This window comes from Cupressus sempervirens, chromosome 11 (genome assembly GCF_028749045.1).
Source record: "Cupressus sempervirens isolate cs-2001-9-10 chromosome 11, ASM2874904v1, whole genome shotgun sequence".
NCBI classification, from domain to species: Eukaryota; Viridiplantae; Streptophyta; class Pinopsida; order Cupressales; family Cupressaceae; genus Cupressus; species Cupressus sempervirens.
Window position 1 is genome coordinate 278298306 of NC_143128.1, and position 9943 is coordinate 278308248.

The 9943-nt window shown below is 31.3% G+C and overlaps 1 pseudogene; it reads left to right on the plus strand.

Annotated features, from left to right (window-relative positions):
• Nucleotides 1-1241: 1241 nt before the first annotated feature.
• LOC149529196 (DNA (cytosine-5)-methyltransferase DRM2 pseudogene) lies at nt 1242-2080 on the plus strand (annotated as a pseudogene).
• Nucleotides 2081-9943: the final 7863 nt, after the last annotated feature.

A 9943-nucleotide genomic window follows, 5' to 3' on the forward strand; every position in this document is an offset into this window, starting at 1 on the left:
ATGATTCTATTGAGGCACCTAGTAGTGCTCAGGTACTTAAGTTTTAAATAGTTTGTGTATTTAATTTGAATGTACATGTACATGATGCACATATGTATATATATGTTTTAAAGATAGAACTCTAACACATGTATGTATATATGTATATATATTTGCAAGGCTTGGTTGATGCGCATCGGCGAGAGGATGTACAGGAGACTCGATCAGAGGGTCATTATGTTTGTATGCGTCTTGAGGGGTCCTTCTAGTAGTAGATCATATTTATATATTTTTTGATGCATTTATATATTGGAGGTCCAGTTTACATACGTACACATGTGTATTTCAGTTCCTTGATGACATGCATGTACTTTCACTATTTATTTGATTATTGAGTGTTTCAATAGTTAGATACCATCACATGTATGTATATATATGACTTTTTATATTTTGCTACATATGTGTATTTATTTGAAATTTACAGTTTGCATTTCAGATGCATAGAGATATATTAGATCTGTAGATGTTTATTCTTGAGACATGTATATGTGTACATGTGTATTTTTTTGTGTTATAGCTATAGAACATGATCTTGAGACATGTGTACATGTATACCAAATATCAATTAGTAGGAAGTTAGAAAGATACATATTTCTTAAATTATCAATTACTAACCCGCTAAAGATAAATATTAGTTTTATGTGGATAAAAATATGTTAATAAACTAACCTAAATGATAACTATGAACTTATAATTTTACAATTTTAAAAGCACATGTTTAATTTTCACTTATGAAATTCAATCTACTTTGAAAAAAACTTGATAAATGAATTTAAATTATTAAATTCATCTATCGTACAATTAATTTAAATTATTAAATTATATAGTTTTTTAATAAACTAAATTTGATAATTAAGAAGTTATGATCGTATAATTAAAAACACATTTAATTCAAGATGAAATTTAATTAACAATAGACAATACATTATTTTAGAGAACTTTTACAAAATATAATATTAAAAAAACATATTAATTTAAACTAATTTAAACTTTAAGAGTACATGACCGTAGATGTAATAAAGTAACATTAAAATATATAGTTTTTTTAATAAACTAGCCTAAATGATAACTATGAACTTATAATCTTACAATTTTAAAAACACATGTTTAATTTTCACTTATGAATTTCAATCTAGTTTGAAAAAATGTTGATAAATGAATTTAAATTATTAAATTCATACATGGTACAATTAATTTAAGAAATGTTTGAAGTATGTGATGTAGTCCCTAATTTGTGTCCCAAGGAACTAATTGGTTTTGGAGTTCCTGGGAAACTTATTGGCCAGTGTTCAAAGGAAATCAATGTGTTCATGCAAGGGCCACCTTTTTTCTACTATTCAAGAATGATTCTTTTGCATCGAAGGGTATTTGGAAGACAATATCCGAACAATTTAATAGTGTTGAACCAGAGTTAGTGGACTCAATGTTCTTTTCAGCTTCCAGAAGAGCAAGAGGGTATGTGCATAACCTTCCAAAAGAAGAGCGATTTCAAGTAGAACCTCTCCCCCCCATGACTATTCAGGAAGCACTTCTGCAAATAAAAAAGTATTGGCCTTCATGGGGTCAGAGGACAAAATTGAATTCCATGGACTTAAGACGATGTGGCACTATCTTTATTGATCAACTGAGAGTTATGATTCAGAATTCACAAGGGCAACTACAAGATAGTGCGTAGAAATATATACTTCAAAAGTGTGAAGAGTGGAATTTGGTATTGGTGGGGTCAGGTGACCTCGTCCCTCTAGAGCTTCATGAGATAGAGCTTATATTAGGATTTGATAGAGATCACACTCGTGGAACTTCTTATCCGACTGATCGCTTGCGTTGTTTGGGTAATTGATTCCAAACAGATACAGTTGCATATCATTTATCAGTCTTGAAAGCATTATATCTTGATAGCATCAAAGTACTTTCTCTATTTGTTGGTATTGGTGGAGCAGAAGTTACTCTTCATCAACTTGGGATACATTTAAGTTGTGTTGTATCTATTTTTTATGAGTTTCCTCGCATTTTGATGGAAGTGAGGGAAATAATGCACTAAAAAGCCTCAGCTAATAATTTTTCTTGATCAATGTGTAGGCTCATTTTTTTTGTAAATAGCTCAATGTTAATAGACTACTTGAAAAATGGAAAAGGACTTTAACGAAAACATAATGTTCTCTACTGATTTTAAATTTTCAAATCAAAGGATTACATACTCTAACTAAGAATAGTAATTTTTTTTGTTTTCAAACTAGATTTATAAAGGTCTACAATTAGAAAATACTTTTTTTTTAACGAGAGTTCAATTTTCAGTCGTCCAACGAATTTCTTTGAACTAACTCTAAAATGGTTTGTCGTGGAAGCTTATTTATTTTTTGCAACTACTGTTCTGTTTTACAATGATACAAAATCACCATATTTATTGTTTGCAACTACTTGAATTTCCTTGGAACTTTTTAAGGTGGAGTATAGAGAATTGTAAATTATTAGATTCATCCATGGTACAATTAATTTAAATTATTTAATTATTTAATTTTTTTTTAAATTAATAAAAATTAAGAATTTATGATCGTACAATTAATCTAAACACATTTAATTCAAGATGAAATTCAATAGTTTGAAAAGAAGTTGATATTTAAGAATTGTAACATAGATAATGAAATTGTGTAAGTTTGAACTAACTTCTAGCCTATTTATATCAAGTTGTTAAATTATTAAATTCATCCATAGTACAATTAATATTATAGTTTTAAAATAAACTAATGATAATTGAGACTTAGATATTTAGATTAAAAACACAATTCCAAAAAAGTTGATATTCACAATTTCATCATAGTACAATTGAAAACACATTTCACCAAAGTTGATATTCAGATTATTATAAAATAAATCTCAAAGGTCTAATCAACCATGATGTACATTTATAATATACAATGTTTTTTCATGATCTTCACTGTCTAGTCTCCACTTGCGACATACACGCTTAAGTTTGACTGGATGTAGACAAAGCCATGTAGCAACAACCAGGTGGCTGTATTGTAAAACCTTGTTGTTAGGTTGATAATCAACAAAGTGTATTCCATGTTGGACTATTTTGTCTTGCTTCAAATATGTTCCCTCTATCACAACAGAACTTGTACCACAAATTTAAGTGTTTTAAAATTTGATAGATATGAAGTTACCTATATATATATATATATATATATATATATATATATATATATTTATTTATTTATTTATTTATTTATTTATTTATTTATTTAAATATATATGTGCATGTACATGTATATGTATAATTTACCTATAGGGAACAACATTCCATCACTTTCTTCAAGGTCATATAACTTTGTCCTCTCTGTAGTACATCGCAATAAATAATAACTGACACCTTCATGATTTCCAGGCTTAGCAATCACTGCAAAGACATCTCTTGCATAACAAGTATACACGAATGCACATGTGTACATTATATATAAGATAGTTGAAATTGATAATTAAATAAAAAGTTGAGATTAATTTTTATGATACTCACCCACTTTTACTAATCTAGAGATATGATTATAATCATCAGAAATCAATGGAATATCATCAAAATTTTCATCTTCTTGATCAAATGTATTAGTAACATCAAGTGGTACCAAAATCCATGCACTTGTATATCCATGTGTCTGATTGATGCATTCTTCATAGTTTTCATCAATGCAACTGTCACAAAAACATAAGTATTCTCTTGTTTTCAATGTCCAATTGCAATTATCTGTACTCATGACTGAATGAAAGGGATGTGTCTTTTCTATCCTCTTGCAACCATGCATGTTTTTTCTATTAACACCTAAAAGTTCGTTAAATTGAAAATATAGAGAAATTAAATTTAAACTTCAACGAATTCAAAAATAAAATTTAACAATAAAAATTTATAATTTAATTGCATAAAAGTTAAACAGACATACACATCCATACATGTTATCTCCTAGAAGACTCTATATGGTGCTTGTCGACTCATTGTTGATGATGTCCCGACCTCATCTAATGAAAAATGAGTCTTACACCATTCAACAACATCACGTGCATCATTTACACGAACTCCCTAATAATTCATTTGATACTTTCACAAAGCACACTTGATGCAAGCTCCAGCACCATCATGTTCACCTTTTCCATGACCACTCTCAAAGAAATTCCATATGTTTTTTATATTCTCATTGCAATGATATCTACACAATGCATAAAATGGTCTAGATGATTTAAACTATTTGGCACATCCATTAGACCAAACATAATGTTTATCAACATTTATGTTTCTTTCTTTCAAATAAGAAAAGAACGTATTGAAGCAATGTTCTATATAGTGAATGTAATGTTCTTTATCATCACTTATATAAAAATGATATTCCCTTATAATTACTCGTGCTTGAACTGTACTCTGAACACCATCCAAATCTAACTGTGCATGTCTATAAAAAACATGTACAATAATAGTGACCTTCTTATTAAAGTAATAATCTGATTGAATTGCTTTTTGATGAACAAATGAATAGTTCTCTACAAAATCAACAACTGATACAATGGTTCCAAGTGGAAAATTATCTCTCAGAGTTTGAAACTGTTGTGCTTGCCACTTTGCAAAAAATACATTACAAATATAAGGTTGAATCAATTTTGTAAATTTGTCCATAAATGTTAGAACAGGCAACTCCTCTTCAACATATTCCAACCTTTTTGTTTCTTTCCCCAACTTTGTTTCATTCTTGACATACTTGTAACTTTTGCAATTCAATGTTTTTGTTAAATCAATATTTTCAGTTTTCAAAGGAAATAGAGCCAATTCACCACATGTTTCACGTAATCCTTTGATGCAATTTATTTTACCAGTTGGATCATCTATGTTGTCACACAAAATGGATGATATAAACTCACTTCTCCTGCTAGGAGGAGCAACATGAAAACCATATGTGTCTTCTATAAACTTTCAAAATACCTGATAGTGGAGATCAAACTCAATATGATGACGACAACAACAAGTTTCAAACACTTTGTTTGACCTCACAAAGTATGGCTTCAATTTTTCAAACAATGTTTGCCCAACTTTTACATTAGGATGTTCATTACAAAATGACACATATAACTCATGTTGTGTTGTGTCCAACCAATGTTTTGTATGATGTTCATATTGACCAAGTGCAATCTTATGCCTGATAACATCTCTACTATTTGATGAAGGACGAGTGTTATCAATCCAAAATGATATAACTAAATTTTTTAATAACTCTTCAATTCTATCAGAACAAGGTGCTCTACACATGATTGCCCAATTGCCCTCCATAGTACTATCATCCACAATTAATCTTCTCTTAACATATTGTCTCATTGTTTTCCTACTAAAATCCATTTAAGACGAAATTGAAGATATTTGTCCATTTTGAGAAATATTTTTACTTACAACAGACATCAACATCACTTTTCTTTCCAGAGACTTATCTTTAGTTCGAGAGTGTTTTCCTATATTTCTCCAACCTTGTTTAACATTTTCAATCAAATCAGTTTGCATGCTAGAAAATCTTCTCTTCTTTGATGTTGTGTTTACACCAAACAATTTCAATGCCTCTTGCAACTTTTTTTGTGTAAGCAAAAGTGAAAGCAACTGAGCTTGTTCAAGTGTTTTAGTATTATCAAATTGAGTCATAATTTCTCTTATCTTCTTCTTCATTGACCTTCTCTTAGAAAAACTTAATGGTTGAACACTAGCTACAAGTTTTCTCAATTTGTTTAGATCCATTTTAAGTAAATGATCTAAATTCTTATGAGAAATACCATACTTTACATATTGGACAATATTTAAGAGTTCATCCATACCAGTTCTTGCACCTGATCTCGACCCTTCTCTAATTTCTATTACTAGAATTTCTACAGGGACTGATCTTGAGCCTTCTCCAACATCCATTGTTTGAGATTCAATAGGGAAAGATTCTAACCCTTCTCTGACTTCTGTTATTTGAACCTCTGTAGGGACTGAACTTGAAACTTCTTCAACATTCATTGTTTGAGATTTCGTAGGGAGTGTTCCTGACCTCTCTCCCATATGCACTACTTCTACTTCTATTGAGCCTTCTTCAACATTTCCTTCACCTTGTTTAATCCGATGATAACGTGCCACAGTCTTCTGAATATTTCTTTGTTCTACTTCATCAGATCTTTTTCTTGCATATTTGTTTTTCCTTTCTTTCTTGTTTCCCATTATAAAATAAATAATAATAATAATTTATCCCTTGCCTCAAGATAAATTTTGCGCAATAACCAAATTAAAAAATCACTGTATAGATTTGTTTTTCGATGTTGGTACTTTTAAATCATTTGACAGAAATCAATAGAATGCGGTCATCTACAACAAAGCGTAAATATTCTTCATTATAATATGACTAAAATCTATGAGTCACATTCTTTACAAGTGGCAACGCACCAAATCCTTCTGAAGCCATCATTGAATCACAAACAAATAACATGGTATGAATACTAGAATGTTTCTCCTAAAAAATAAATTGCTTTTCATTTTATGAAAATATATCAGTTTGTTTTTTCAAGAATAAATTTTTGCATAAAAGACAATGACATCGACTATCAAAAGAAACAAACATAATGTTAGAAATTCTCTCTTTCATTTGTAGCTCTCATGTCCTTATTTCTTCTCCAAATGATGTGAGTCCTAAAATCAAGTCTTAACATCCTTTTGGGATATTTAGGAATTGGTGGTATCTCATCAAACAAGGGATTAACATTGATGTGTTCAAATGTACCTTAGATGATTTCAATGGTTGATTCTTGATGAGACCTTATAGGTGCCATTATTGCATTTGATAACTCCAAAGGTTGTGTCCTAGTGAGTGCTGGCATGATACCTCAGAATGCAGATGCAGTGGAGGGAAACTTAAATGAACTTTATGCTTCTCAAGTGCGTACCTAGACTACCAACTATGCACTTGAATTGTGCAGTTGGTAAAATAGAGTTGTAGGGTGCCTAAAATGCAAATTTATGAGTTAGAGTGTTTACTAAGGTCTTGGGATGCAATGCAATGTGTGGAAGTGTAGAAATGAAACACCTAATTACCAAGTGTGCCCTAAACCTACCAACTGTGCCCTGAAACTACCAACTTCGCCCATGAAGTGTGTAGTTGGTAAGACAGGGTTGTAGTTGGTAAAAGAGGTCAAAAATTGATAATTAAGATGTCGATATGCAAGATATGAGTGTTTTTGGGATTTTTAAGTGTTTAGAGATGTTATGCAATGTGAGGAAATGCTAAATGACATAGGGTTTTGATATGCAAAGTGAAAATGTCCTAGGGATGTTATGCAAGTGCAAATGCAAGGTGTCATTTTGAAGGTATGCAAGATGAAGATTATGATATGCAAAATAAAAGTTAGGGTTATGTTTTAGACTTTGTAAAGATACTAAAGGTAGGTGTACGCAAAGTGGACTATGCAAGGGATGGTTTCCTAGGGTTGATAATGACATTTAGGCAATGTAAAATGAGGATAGGTGATCAAGAAGACAAGTTGGTTGATGGACAATTTGATAGGGTTTGATAGTGAAAATGATGCTAGGGTTTGCACAATGCAATATAAGGGGGATATACCACTAGGGTAAGTAAAAAATGACATTTAGGAATATGATTATGCTAATGATAGAGGTATACATAAGGTTTTTTGAACTTAGGTGAAATCTTGACAAGGTTTTGACAATGTTTGATATTTTGACAAGGTTTTGCAAGTTTCCAAGGTGTAAATTTGAATGTTAGCTTTTATCTTGATTATGTTTTACACACATGCAAGACACATTAAGACAAGAATAGCTATTGTTAAAAGTGAACAATCACACCACAACCTAGGCTTTAGGACTGTATCCATTGAATTCCTACTTGAACCAAAGTTCAACCATGCTTATCCAGAGTGGACAACTTAGGACCTTGGCACCATAGGCTCCCCCTTACATCACACTCACTTCTCGGGGCTACCAAGATCTGCGTCTCAAGGGGCATGACTTCCCAAGGGACTGTTGTCTCTACTAAGGATCGCGAGAATGTAGGATGTCTTCACGGGCATGGGTGACCCCTTGAGCCAGTGGATAGAAAGGATTTTGGCCACTAAAACATGGTTTTTAGTAAGGGCATTCCATTCAACAAGTGAGTGATAAACTTCCTCAAAAGGTCTCCCAGCCTCGAGAACTGGGGTTTGACGCACCATAAGGGTACTGGAGGAGAGCTATCACTCAACAACACCATCGACACAACTTTCATCATAATCAAGTTTTATATAGAGATGAGAACGTTGACTTGGCTTTTGGCCCGTCATCACTCTAAGGTTGTCCCCTGGCATACCCAATATTGTGTATCTTGGTCCAAGGCAAGCCTCCTATAAAAGTTACATAGATTTCTCTTACACCCAAGATCCACGAATGGCAAGGGGAGAGGATACATCCAATGCAACTCTTAGGGATTTAAACACTGTAGACACGCCAGACAAAAAATAAAAAGTTTAGTTTCAGTACCAAACAAAGTACTATTTAATCTAATAAATCCACACACAATGGTCTTTGACAACGTCCTGCAAAACAAGCATTAGTTGTTTGTTACAATCATGTCTTTATTCCACGATTGCCACATGCTGCAAGGAGACCATTAGTAACACAATAAGAATATACATTTTTTAACACCATTAATATGTTACTAATTTTTAATTTAACTTCAATGCATTCGTCAAACAACTTCACTAATGGAAGAAATAAACAAATAATTTAAATGTACAATACTTTTACCAAATTGATGGTTTCAATTTTGCAAATGAAATTCATGGAAAAGACAAACAATGCATGTAGGTTAGGTTGATGGCAAATAACTTTACAAATGGCAACTTTTTTGGATTTTTTTGAGTGTTTGCACGAACACGTTCAATTACATATGTTCGGGGGAACATATGCCCAAGCTTTTTTGGTGATCGCAAAATTTGATGACGCATGTTCGCGCGAACATACGTTCTCGTGTACATGGTAAACATGTTCGTGCGAACATACAATATCACAAAAAATTTCACCTATTTTTCAGTTTTTTTTTTTTTGCTCTTTTGACTTCCATAATTGCAGGAGAATGATCTCCTACTGTAAAATAAAAAATGTCAAAATGTGTTGCTTGGAGCAAGCTTTCCAACGACTATAATTTTAATACATAATTTAATCATTAAGACTTCAAATATGAGTTTAACCTATAATTTTAATACATAATTTAATCATTAAGACTTTCAAATATGAGTTTAACTCATTATAGGTTCATTACCGATTGAACATCAAACGACTTTGACACCTCGGGAAAATTAGTAAACTAGGTCAAATTTTTTTTGAAAAATATGGAGGAACTAGCTTATTGAGATACCTTTCTATTCAAAAAAATAAAAATGTTTTATAATAAATTGACTTCAAATTATTTTTGTCAAATGGAATGTATGTCTGAATTACAGTTCATGTCACTTCAAAACTTCATAAACTATACAATATTCAACCAAAATAAATCAAACCAAATGCATCCTCTGGATATTGATGTTAAAAATCTAACGTCGAAAGAATTACTTCATTATCATTTCTAGAAAAAAAGTTATGTGTGTCAAACAGACTGTCACTTTTTAAAATATGAATTTTATTATGTACCGCTTTTCGGAGGAGATAAAAAAAATTGACATAAATAAAAAATAAATTTAGATTAAAAAATATGGTTACAAAGTAGGAACAAAGTACTCAAAATCACTAGTTTATGTCATCTTGAAATTATTTATAGTTTTGTAGATATAGTCACTTGAACGTGACATTTGTTGCAAAAATATTGATTTCAGTGTCAAAATTGGTCAAAAAGTGAAACCCATTATTGTGGGATCACCCATTGAT